Genomic DNA, 12,590 nt, shown 5'->3' with positions numbered 1-12,590 from the left:
ATATTTTTCCTAAGGACAGGCATCTTCATAACCAGCTTAGCATTTCATACGTGGGTTAAGAATGGTTCCACTATAAGATTGGATGGTACTCTAGGTCCATTACTTGATTCATTAGCTAAATTGGCTAAATTGCGTTCGAAGTGAAGTTCTAAGAGTAGATTCAATAGATTCTCTCGACAATTGAAGGTTTGAAATAATTGGTGTACATTTGGTATATGAACTGCAAATTGCTATCCGTTGTTATAGTGCCATGGGCAATCTACTCTCCTCCTTCCTACCTTTTTGAATGAAAGATTACTTTGCTTGTTTCTGTGTCTTTTGACTACTACACTGTTACTAGCCATTATACGCTCTACATCATACGCTCTACATCATACGTTGATATGTCAAAGTCTGTCATAGCATGTACGCCTCAAAATTCAATGTCATTGGCCTCTGCAGCTTCTTCTTAGGTACCTACAGAATTGATCCAAAGAGTTTAACTTTTATAGTGTAAAAGGGACTACCACATCACCTAAATGACACCAGAAACAATCGTTCTTAAAAAGTGAGATTAATAACTTGAAAATAAGGTAGGTAACAAGTCACAGTAGTATAAAGTACATGATCGTATAAAAAGAAATTTGTGTCGTGTATAAGTTAAATCCTTGATCCAATGAGATTGAAACGCAGCTCCACTGAAAAGTCAGCCAAGTATATGCAGGAGCAGTTCTCATACAAGGGAAAGTGTATAACAAGACAAAGATAAGGGAGGAAAAAAAGCAGAAAGAGAGAGAACCATATTTAGACTTAGATTAGGCAGTATACAAAGTGAATGATTCCCATTATAAAAGACAGCCTCATGAGTAAAAGCCAGCCTTGCTGACATAAAGTTCTCTACATGCTCTTGTTGGCTCGTGATCAACCTTACTACACACTTTAAGACTTGCCATGTTTTACTAACAGAAAAGATTTAAAAAAGATTATGCCTCTATAATACTGAACAATCCTTATTAAGAGTTTAAGTTGAATCTAAGTGCACACTTTCAAAATAAAATTACATTATCTCGGATGAGGAAAGGAATCACAGAGCAAGTTAGTAGTCAAATTCACTCACTAAATGTCCCCAAATAAAGGTCCTTGTTCCCAGCCACTCAGTCGATCCGAGCTTTTCAGCTTTCGCACTGATGGTGTCTGCTAAAGCGAAGATCAAACAAGGGCGATTTTCAGTTTCAGTAACAACAGAACTTCATTTCCAATTCTAAAGTTGCCTACTGAATTGTAGTGAGTATCAAACCTTGTCACCCCTTGATACATTGAAGCTCCTCTTGAAATATTACTACTCTTCCTGCAAAAAATTGGACAAATTAAATGAATACGAGTACTAATTAAGTACGGGATTTGAAGCAGCAACAAGCCTACCTTCTTAATTGAGCTACACAAAATGCAGTTGATAAATTATATGACAGCATAAACAAACAAAATACAGTTGATAAATAATCTTTATATACTACTGCATACCGGGAAATTTATGTGTGTTGAGAGTCCCTAGTACTTCAGTGCAGCCAAATCATATGATCTTGCAGCTTTTTCTTCCACGTCATACCCACCTAGATTTATGATATTTATGATCATCTGGTTAACAACAAGATAGATATATACAGTCAAGGCTCAATCATTTCGCAGAATATACAACGTATACAGAAATTTAAATCAAGATTTACCTAGATAGACTGAAAAAACCGACATGCATCCCCAAAAATAATCATGAAGGAGGAGAAAAAAGAAGCAAGTTTGTACCAGTTCAGAGAAACAACTACCAGAAGCTGTAAAAAGCAAATCCATTAAAAAAAAGATGTTTGACACTAACATTGCCTTCCTTTCCTGCTCTGCCCTTCTTTCTTACAACTGTTGTCCCATAGATGAGCTTCGTATCTACAAGTCCATCTATGCCTAATTCAAAAGAAATATAACTAACAAGATCATGGTGTCTACCTTTTATTATGAAAAAACATATAACCACTTAAGTATTACAGAATAAAGGTCATCGGAATTAAAGAAAACAAAATAGGATAAAGGTGAAGATCTAACCTAGTGACGCCTCGATACTGTGAAGTTCTTTGGCCAAAAGTATCAATGGATTTCCTATGAACATTTTGCTTTTGATGATCCAGCTTCTCAAGCCCTCTTTTCTTTGTTTCCATGGCAATACTATCCGCGACAGTTGGAGAGATTTGTTGCGTTCCACTGACACAACTTGATTGAGAGCTAGGGCTCATTGATAAGCTAAGTGACATAAAATCTCCGTATGTTATTGCACCACTAGACCCAGATTCTCCACTATTATCAGCCATGCAGCCTATCATATTCTGCTCTAATACATGCCCTTTTAGATTTTGATAGTTTCTTGACACCCAGATATTAATGCCAGACATTTCATCAACTGGCATTGTTGGGACCTGAGGATTGCACTCTGTTTTCCCCTGATCAGTAGAGTGATATACTGAGAAATCAGGGTAGTGTTGTTTTTGTTGTTGCTGCCTAGAGGTTTCTTGAACAAGGTTCGAGAAATCTTGGCTGTTGGTGGTCTCATTTTCTTGGTGTTGGTTAATTTTTTTTTTTGGTAAGGTAAAATTTTATTAAATAAAAAAGGTACCAAAATGGTACAAATATAATAGGCCAGCAACTAACACAAAACTGACCTCCTACGTATCACTTAACTCCACTAAAAGATTCATATACTGTTCCAAATTTCCATAACACTTCTATTAAAACAGAAATATAGATTTATCAAACATATCATTTTTAATCCCGGAAATATGTTGTCTTCTTCGTGTTGGTACTCTGTGTTGGAAACGAGAAAATTTTGTAAAGTAAAAGACAAACAAAAATGTATAGGAAGAACAAAATTAAATAAGGATACACTGAATTCACAGTGTATCCTTAAGGAACTTAATCCCCTGCTAGTATCCGAGGTTTAGGATTATTTCCTCCCAGGATAGAATGGATTATCCACATTGGTATAGCGGTACCTCAAACCCCAGTGTTTCAGTGAACGCAATAAGGCGGAGCAAATCACACATGACACTTATATTTTGTTTTGGAAAAATAATGCAAAGAAAATGGGAGAATTTCAGAATTTTTTCATGTATAAAATGAGGCTAAGCCTCTAAAATTTATAGATAATGAAATGGTGAGATGAAGATGTGCAATTCAAAAGGTGCCACTTCCATTTCCCATTCACACCCATTCACGAAACCTAACAATCCCCCACATGAATGTGGAATGACAATATATTTAAAAAACATGCAAAAAAAAAAAAAAAACTTGTGTGATTCGCAAGTAAGGATTAATCGCATCTGGATAAGTAGGTTTCCCTTTGAACTTTCCGTAGTGAACATATGTTGGATATACTCGGTCAATCGGTAGATTTGATATCTTTGAGCCCTCGAGCTTTGGTGTATATCTAGACAACCATAAGTCACACAATCAAACCGTCTTTGGTTCTCATTGTTGTATTTGTTTCAGCCATAAACACCGCATGGTTTTATAAGTGCATAGAGAATTGGCCTTACAGAATTCTCATTAAAGCGGCTAACAATTCACACTTACATAGGTGATTCCTAAACGTGTTATCCCGTAGATACACGATTTGATATACCCCGTATCAAACTTAAAAACCATTAAAAAAATCTTAACGCTTTATCCTTGGTACTGAACATTGTGTCATCACGAGAATGGACCAAAATTTTATTTGACAATGTTGAACCGTCACAAACGACTTTGTTTGATCTCCTTGAACCTAGATCTTGGGATCTCTAGTCTTCTAGGTAGAGTTACCGCCACAGTAACTTGTCCTCAGCCATAGTCCCATTTCCCTCGATGATCTTTCAACTACCACTCTAGTTAGGCCTTTTGTAAGTTGATCCGACATATTATCGCTTGACTTTACATAGTCAATTATGATAATTCCCCTAGAGAATAGTTGCCTAACGGCTTTATGTCTTCGTCGTATATGACAAGCTTTTCCGTTATACATAGTGCTCCCAGCCCTTCCCATTGCCACTTGACCATTGCAATGTATGCATATAGGTGCCAATATTTTGGGCTAATGGAATTTTTTCAAGAAATTTCGGAGACATCCAGCTTCTTCACCGGCCTTGTCTAAGGCTATAAACTCAGCCTTCATTGTAGAACGGCAATGCACGTTTGTTTGGACGATTTTCAAGACACCGCTTCTCCACTGATTGTAAGAATATATCCACTTGTGGATTTTGTTTAGGTTTATTCAGTGATTTAATTTACATCACTATACCCTCCAATACCCGCATGATAGTTATTATAGTGCAATGCATAGTCATGGGCATATTTTAAATATCTAAAAACTCATTTTATTGTCCTGGCAGTTCAATGCAAACTTCATTATGTCGTAGACTAATACATCTCGACATTCTATTGCATATCAGATTAGCAGGAATGATTGGCATCAGTTGTGGTCACAACCTTTTAATATATAACACATTTCGCAATCACTCCGCCATTTTTAAGCATTTGTATGCTATTTATTCATACGTCTATATGATATACAAATTATACCACCTTCATTCATGAAACAAATCTAACTTGTAATGGATTTTGGTCATGTTCATCGGTTAGTTTGCCTCATTATAGACCAACGTATTAATACATTCGTTCATGAACGGTCATGTTTATACAAAACATACAAACATACTTTTTTTTAAATAGTCACAGCCTTTCAGGTGACACCCTTTCATAAAAGAACTAACCATTATAAATGTTCTAGAAAGAATAAATTATTTCTGGAAAGGAACGTAAACAATTTTCGAATTTGTAATTTCATCACTAGTCATCACTAAGACTGAACAAGTAATGAATTCATCGACTATCATATCAATATCCACTAAGGATTAGTAGGATTCAAAAATTATATCATTTAGACATTACGTCTAACATTGGCTTTTGTCATGCATAAACTAAAAGCCCCCACATTTTAAATATTTCATTAACATATCATCCACATATAATCAAATAACGACTATATGATTTGAAGTATTTTTAACGTAAACACATTTGTTTACACTCATTAATTTTGATACCATTTGACAATATTATTTGGTCAAATCTTGCATGTCATTGTTTGGGTGCTTGTTTTAGTCCGTAAAGTGACTTAACAAGTCGACACACCTTCTTTTCTTTTCCAGGAACCACAAACCCTTCAGGTTGTTCCATATAAATTTCTTCCTCCAAATCTCCATTTAAGAAGGTTGTCTCTACGTCCATCTGATGGTGTAATGACCCAAAAGGTTATGTTTTAATTTAATAATAAATTATGTATTCTAAGACCTCAAAAAGAACTATTTATCATTCCTGGACTTGCGTGCACAATTCGTATAATTTTTCGGAAAGTTTTTATGTAAAAAATAGATTAAAATATAAAATAGAGACTTAAAACTCAATTGAGTTAACTTTAGTCAACATTTTAAGCAAACAGACTCGAATCCGTATTTTGACAGTTCCAGTAGATTTGTACCGTGATTTGGGACTTGGGCGTATGCCCGAAATTTAATTTGGAGGTCCCTAACTCAAGTTATGTCCATTTAACGAAAACTAAAAATTTAAAGGCTAAAAGTTTCCAAAGTTTGACCACGGATTTGACTTTTTGATATCGGGACCAGAATCCGATTTTGGAAATTGGAATAGCTTCATTATGTCATTTATGACTTGTCTGTCGAATTTGGTGAGAAACGGAGTTGATTTGACGTGATTCGGATGTTCGATTGTGAAAATAGAAATTTTAAAATTTTCTTAAAAATTTCATTTGATTTGGTGTCTGATTCGTAGTTCTAGGCGTTATTTTGGTGTTTTGTTCGCGCGAGCGAGTTCGTATGAGGTTTTTGGACTTGTATGCATGTTTGGTTTGGAGCCCCGAGGGCTCGGGTGAGTTTCGGATGGCCTACGGACCATTTGAACTTTGAAAATAAATCTGGTTTTTAACTTCAGTTGTCATTTAGTGCATTGTGCTTCGCGATCGCGAAGCCATTCCCGCGATCGCGAAGAGAAAATTGTGAGCCGTGAGTTTTACTCTTCACGTTCGCGAAGATAGGTACGCAATCACGGAAGGTTAGCTCCCAGTGCATTGCGTACGCGAGGGCCAAGCCGCGTTCGCGTAGAAGGAATGAAGGCAGAAGCTGGGCACGCCATTTGTGCTACGTGATCGCAAATGTCTGTAAGCGATCGCGTAAGGTTGAGAAAATGTTCTCCGCGATCGCATGACCATTTACGCGATCACGTAGAGTTAAAATTCTGGGCAACCAAAATACAATTCGCGATCGCAAAGAATTATCCGCGATCGCGAAGAGTAAAATGGATAGGTAGAAATTGTTCTACGCGATTGCGATGAGTAAAAATCAGGGCAAATAAAACTTAAGTTCTGAAAATGGGATTTCGCCCTATTTTTCACCATTTTCGATGTTGAGCTCGGGTAAGAAGCTTTTTGGGCGATTTTCACGAAAAAATATTGGGGTAATTATTCTTTATCCTATATTGATTATATTTCATAATTCCATACTCATTTACATCATGAATTCGTGAATTTATGGAAGAAAAATCAGATTTGTGTAAAATCTTCCAAAAATATAAAATGAAGATTTGAAAGCCAATCCGGTGTCGGAATTTGATGATCTTTGTATGGTTGAACTCGTATCAGAACGTATGTTCGGGTTTCGTGAGATTTTTCGGGATTCGAGACGTGGTCCCTACTATCGATTTTTTGAGATGAATTTCGGAGTTTAATCCGAAAAATTAGTAAATTCATATGGAGTTAATTCCTACGATTTATATTGAGTATATTGAATTATTTATGACTAGATTTGAGGATTTCAGACACGAATTCGCGAGGCAAAGGTGTATTGGATTCTTGAATTTGGTTGTAAATCGAGGTTAGTGTCGTGGTTAACCTTGACTCGAGGGAGTAAGACTTATTTGTCTATTTGTTACGTGATTTAATATGCGGGTACAATGTATATGTGAGGTGACGAGTACTTATGCATTGTGGTTGAGTCAAAGTATGCGGGTGGAATTTGTTTATTATGAATAATTGCCTATTTAATTAAGACATTCTTTTTCAAGTTTATTATTAATTATTTGATCATTATTCGTGAAATTATTATTCATTTAATTATTGCTGAATATTTCGGAAGGTGAAACCGGTATTCTGGTATTGAATTGATTGATAAGTGCATATCCCCACATTTAAATACTCTTCCAAATTTATATTATTATTTTCATGGTAAGGAAGAGTGTTAAAGCACAAAGGGTGATTTCGTGCCATTTTTATTATTTATAATATCATTGCAATGGTAAGGAAGAATGTACAAGCACGAAGGGTGTTGCCGTGCCATTTGTGAGTGTAAAAGTACGAAGGGTGTTGCCGTGCCATTTGTGAGTGTAAAAGCATGAAGGGTATTGCCGTGCCACTTGTGAGTGTAAAAGCACGAAGGGTGTTGCCGTGCTATTTGTGAGTGTAAAAGCACGAAGGGTGTTACCGTGCCATTTGTGAAAGAGTAAAAGCACGAAGGGTGATGTCGTGCCAAATGAGAGTAAAAGCACGAAGGGTGGTGCCGTGCCCTTTTCATATTATCAATTGCTCATTTTATTGTTGATAAATTAAATGGTTGCTAAGTGATACTTCTCTTGCTAAAATTATTATATCATTCCAATTCGCATCGTATCTTGTCATAGCCTCGTCACTACTTCGTCGAGGTTAGGCTCGGCACTTACCAGTATATAGGGTCGGTTTTACTGATACTACACTCTGCACTTATTGTGCATATTTTAGAGTTGGTCCCAGTGGCGTACCATAGATTTTCCCAGATTCAACTACCAGAGGAGACTTGAGGTATAACTGCACAACGTCCGCAGTTCTGAAGTCCCCTTCAATATTATCTTAGCTGTGTCTTATCTTTCAAACAACTTGAATTTTATTTAGACCTTTATTTGTATTAGCTCGTGCACTTGTGACACCAAATTCAGGGATGTATTTTGATAATTCGGTATTTATGATCTTCCGTATTTTATTTTAGTAATTTGACTTTTATTTAATTAAATTTGCTTAAAAATAGTTAAGATTATTTTAACGTTGGATTGCCTAGCAAGTGAAATATTAGGCGCCATCACGATCCTGAAGGTGGGAATTTCGGGTCGTGACAGTTGGTATCAGAGCATTAGGTTATATAGGTCTCACGAGTCACGAGCAAGCTAAGTAGAGTCTGAAGGATCGGTGCGGAGACGTCTGTACTTATCTCTCAAAGGCTATAAAGTTTAGGAACAATATCACTTCTTTCTTATTCTGTCGTGCGATCTTATTCTATCATCAATAATTGAACCATTATATTCTTATTCTCTAACAGATGGTGAGAACACGTAAAACATCTACTGACTGACAGGGACCAGAGCCCCCAGTGGCAACTATGACCAGGGGTAGAGGTCGAGACTGAGGTCTCGAGGCAGAGGTAGAGCTTAGTCTAGAGCTCGAGGCAGCAGCACCTGTTGTAGAACCTCAGGTGGATCTTCAGGAGGAAGTTCCCATTCAGACTGTACCAGTTGGACCAGTTCAGGTCCCGGAAGGATTTGTAGCTACTCCAATGCTTCAGGATGCTCTAGTCCGTTTGGTAAGTCTTATGGAGGGTGTGGCCCAGAATGGTATATTTCCAGTGGCACCAGCTGTCTCACAGGCTGGGGGAGGAGTGCAAACTCCCATTACTCCCGCTCCGGAGCAGATGGCTCCCTAGAATCAGGCTCCAGCAGCCCCGCCAATTGGGGTGGTTTAGCCAGTTGTTGCGGTACAGACCGATGATAGGCCCGCCATGTCTTCCGAGGCCTTATTGAGACCGATGATAGGCCCGCCAACTAGCTAAAGGTAGGGGTCAAGTAGCTAGAGATGGAGGTCAGACCATCAGAGGTGGAGGTCAGGCTGTTAGAGGTGGAGGCCAGCCAGTTAGAGGCCGTCCCAAGGACGCAGTTCAGAGTAGTGGGGCCCAATCTAGATTTTATGCTTTTCTAGTTAGGCCTGATGCCGAGTCATCTGATGTTGTGATCACATGTATTATTTCAGTTTACCATAGAGATGCTTCAGTTCTATTTGATCCAGGATCTACTTATTCTTATGTGTCCTCCTATTTTGCTTCATATTTGGTTGTGCCTCGTGATTCTCTGAGTGCTTCCGTGTGTGTATCTACACCGGTGGGAGACTCTGTTGTAGTAGACCATGTCTATTATTCATGTGCGGTTACTATTGGTAGTCTTGAGACTAGTGTGGATCTTCTACTTCTTGATATGGTAGATTTTGATGTCATTTTGGGTATGGATTGGCTGTCACCTTATCATGATATATTGGATTGTCATGCCAAGACAGTGACCCTAGCCATGCCGGGGTTACCTCGGTTAGAGTGGAAAGGAACTCATGGTCATTCTATCAGCAAGGTTATCTCTTATGTGAAAGCTCAGTGTATGGTCGAGAAGGGATGTCTAGCTTATTTGGCTTATATTCGCGATCCCAGTGCGGATGTTTCTTTCTATGGATTCAGTCCCAGTTGTCCGTGAGTTTCCAGATATATTTCCTGCAGATTTGCCGGGGATACCACCCGACAGAGATATTGATTTATGTATTGATTTGGCTCTGGGCACCCAACCCATTTCTATCCCACCATACCGTATGGCCCCGCCGTAGTTGAAAGAATTGAAGGATCAATTACACGACTTGCTTGATCAGGGGTTCATTAGACCCAGTGTCTCTCCTTGGTGTGCACCAGTACTATTTGTAAAGAAGAAAGATGGTTCAATGTGAATGTGTATAGATTATCGGCAGTTGAATAAGGCTACTATCAAGAACAAGTATCCACTGCCAAGAATTGATGACTTATTCGACCAGCTTCACAGTGCCAAGGTGTTTTCAAAGATCGAGTTGAGGTCTGGTTACCATCAGTTGAAGATTAGGACATCTAATGTCCCTAAGTCAGCTTTTCGGACTCGGTATGGGCATTACGAATTCCTAGTGATGTCATTTGGGTTGACAAATGCCCAACAACATTTATGAATTTGATGAATCGGGTGTTCAAGCCCTATTTGGATTCTTTTGTAGTTATGTTCATTGACGATATCTTGATTTACTCCAGCAGTCGAGAGGAGCATGAGCAGCATCTTTGGAGTGTGCTTCAGACTTTGAAGAATAATCGGTTATATGCTAAATTTTCAAAATGTGAGTTTTGGTTAAACTCAATTGCCTTTTTGGGGCATGTTGTATCGGCAGAAGGCATAAAAGTGGATCTTAAGAGGATTGAGGCTGTTCAGAATTGGCCTGGACCTACTTCAATTACAGAGATCCGGAGTTTCCTAGGTTTGGCAGGATATTATCGCCGATTCGTGGAAGGGTTTTCGTCTATAGCAAGCCCATTAACCAGACTGACCCAGAAAGGTACCCCATTCAGATGGTCAGGCGAATGTGAGTTGAGCTTTCAGAAGCTTAAGACTGCTTTTACTACGATGCCAATGTTGGTATTACCCACAGGTTCAGGATCTTATACGGTATATTGTGATGCATCATACATTAGGCTTGGTGCAGTATTAATGCAAGATGGTAGGGTGATTGCATACGCATCGCGGCAATTGAAAGTTCACGAGAAGAATTATCTTGTTCATGACTTAGAGTTGGCAGCCATTGTTCATATACTGAAGATTTGGAGGCATTACCTCTACGGTGTCTCGTGTGAGGTATTTACTGATCATCGTAGCCTTCAGTATCTGTTCAAACAAAAATATCTTAATTTGAGGTAGAGAAGATGATCGGAGTTGTTTAAAGACTGATATCACCATTTTGTATCACCCCTGAAAGGCCAATGTGGTGGCCGATGCTTTGAGAAGAAAGGCTGTGAGTATGGGCAGTCTTGCGTATATTCCAATTGGTGAGAGGTCGTTAGCTGCAGATGTTCAGACTTTGGCTAATCAGTTCGTGAGGTTAGATGTTTCAGAACCCAGTCGAGTTCTAGCTTGCATAGTCGCTCGATCTTCTTTATATGAGCGCATCAGAGGGCGACAGTATGATGATCCTCATTTACTTGTCCTTAAGGACACGATATGGCACGGTGATTCCAAATAGGTTACTATGGGGGAAGACGGAGTTCTGCGAATGCAGGGTCGTATTTGTGTGCCTAATGTGGATAGGCTTCGTGAATTAATTCTGGAAGAAGCCCACAGTTCCAGGTATTCTATTCATCTAGGTGCCGCCAAAATGTATCAAGATTTTCGGCAATATTATTGGTGGAGGAGAATAAAGAAGGATATAGTTACATATGTAGCTCGGTGTCTAAATTGTCAGCAAGTCAAGTACGAGCATTAGAGACCTGGTTGTTTGCTTCAGAAGTTAGAAATTCTTGAGTGGAAGTGGGAGCGTATCACTATGGATTTTATTGTTGGGCTCCCACAGACTCAGAGAAAATTGACGCAGTTTGGATCATTGTGGACAGGTTGACCAAGTCAGCACATTTCATTCCAATGGCAGTTACCTATTCTTTAGAGCGGTTAGCTGAAATTTACATTCGTGAGATTGTCTGCCTTCACGGTGTGCCCGTGTCTATCATTTCTGATTTAGGTACGCAGTTCACTTCACACTTCTAGAGGGTTGTACAATATGAGTTAGGCACGCGGGTTGAGTTGAGCACATCATTTCATCCACAGACAGACAGTCAGTCAGAGCGCACCATTCAGATATTGGAAGATATGCTTCACGCTTTTGTTATAGACTTTGGAGGTTCTTGGGATCAGTTCTTGCCACTTGCGGAGTTCGCTTATAATAATAGCTACCAGTCGAGCATTCAGATGGATCCATATGAGGCATTATACGGAAGGCAATGTCGATTGCCAGTTGGCTGGTTTGAACCAAGAGAGGCTCAGGTGTTGGGTATCGATTTGGTATTGAACGCCTTGGATAAGGTCAAGGTTATTCAGGATCGACTTCTCACAGCTCAGTCTAGGCAAAAGAGTTAGGCCGACCGTAAAGTTTGTGATATTGCATTCATGGTTGGAGAAAGAGTATTGCTCCGGTTTTCACCTAGGAAAGGTGCAATGAGGTCCGGAAAGAAGGACAAGCTGAGCCCTAGGTATATAGGACCTTTCGAAATTCTTGAAAGGGTGGGCGAAGTAGCCTACAGGCTTGCATTACCACCTAGTTTATCAGAAGTTCATCCGGTATTCCGTGTGCCTATGCTCCGAAAATATCATGTTGATCCATCCCATGTGTTAGATTTCAGCTCAGTCCAATTGGACAAAGATTTGACTTATGAAGAAGAGCCGGTAGCTATTCTAGCCCGGCAGGTCCGACAATTGAGGTCTAAGAGTTATCCTTCAGTTCGGGTGTAATGGAGAGGTTAATCGATTGAGACATCTACCTGGGAGTCCGAGTTTGACATGCGGAGTAAATATCCACACCTTTTTACCAACTCAGGTACTTTTCTAATTCCGTTCGAGGACGAACGTTTGTTTTAGAGGTGGAGAATGTGATAACCCAAAAGGTCATCTTTAAATTTAATAATAAATTT

At 39.0% G+C, this 12,590-nt stretch overlaps 1 long non-coding RNA gene across 1 annotated transcript; it reads right to left on the bottom strand.

The window, feature by feature from the left end:
* Positions 1–951: 951 nt before the first annotated feature.
* LOC104087521 (uncharacterized) lies at positions 952–2,797 on the bottom strand. Its single transcript, XR_001967534.3, has 4 exons — positions 2,071–2,797; positions 1,800–1,932; positions 1,501–1,614; positions 952–1,327 (listed from the first exon to the last, which is right to left on the bottom strand). It is a non-coding gene; the product is annotated as an uncharacterized lncRNA (long non-coding RNA).
* Positions 2,798–12,590: the final 9,793 nt, after the last annotated feature.

Source organism: Nicotiana tomentosiformis, chromosome 2 (assembly GCF_000390325.3).
Source record: "Nicotiana tomentosiformis chromosome 2, ASM39032v3, whole genome shotgun sequence".
Lineage (NCBI taxonomy): Eukaryota > Viridiplantae > Streptophyta > Magnoliopsida > Solanales > Solanaceae > Nicotiana > Nicotiana tomentosiformis.
This window is presented reverse-complemented; position numbering and strand designations above follow the sequence as displayed.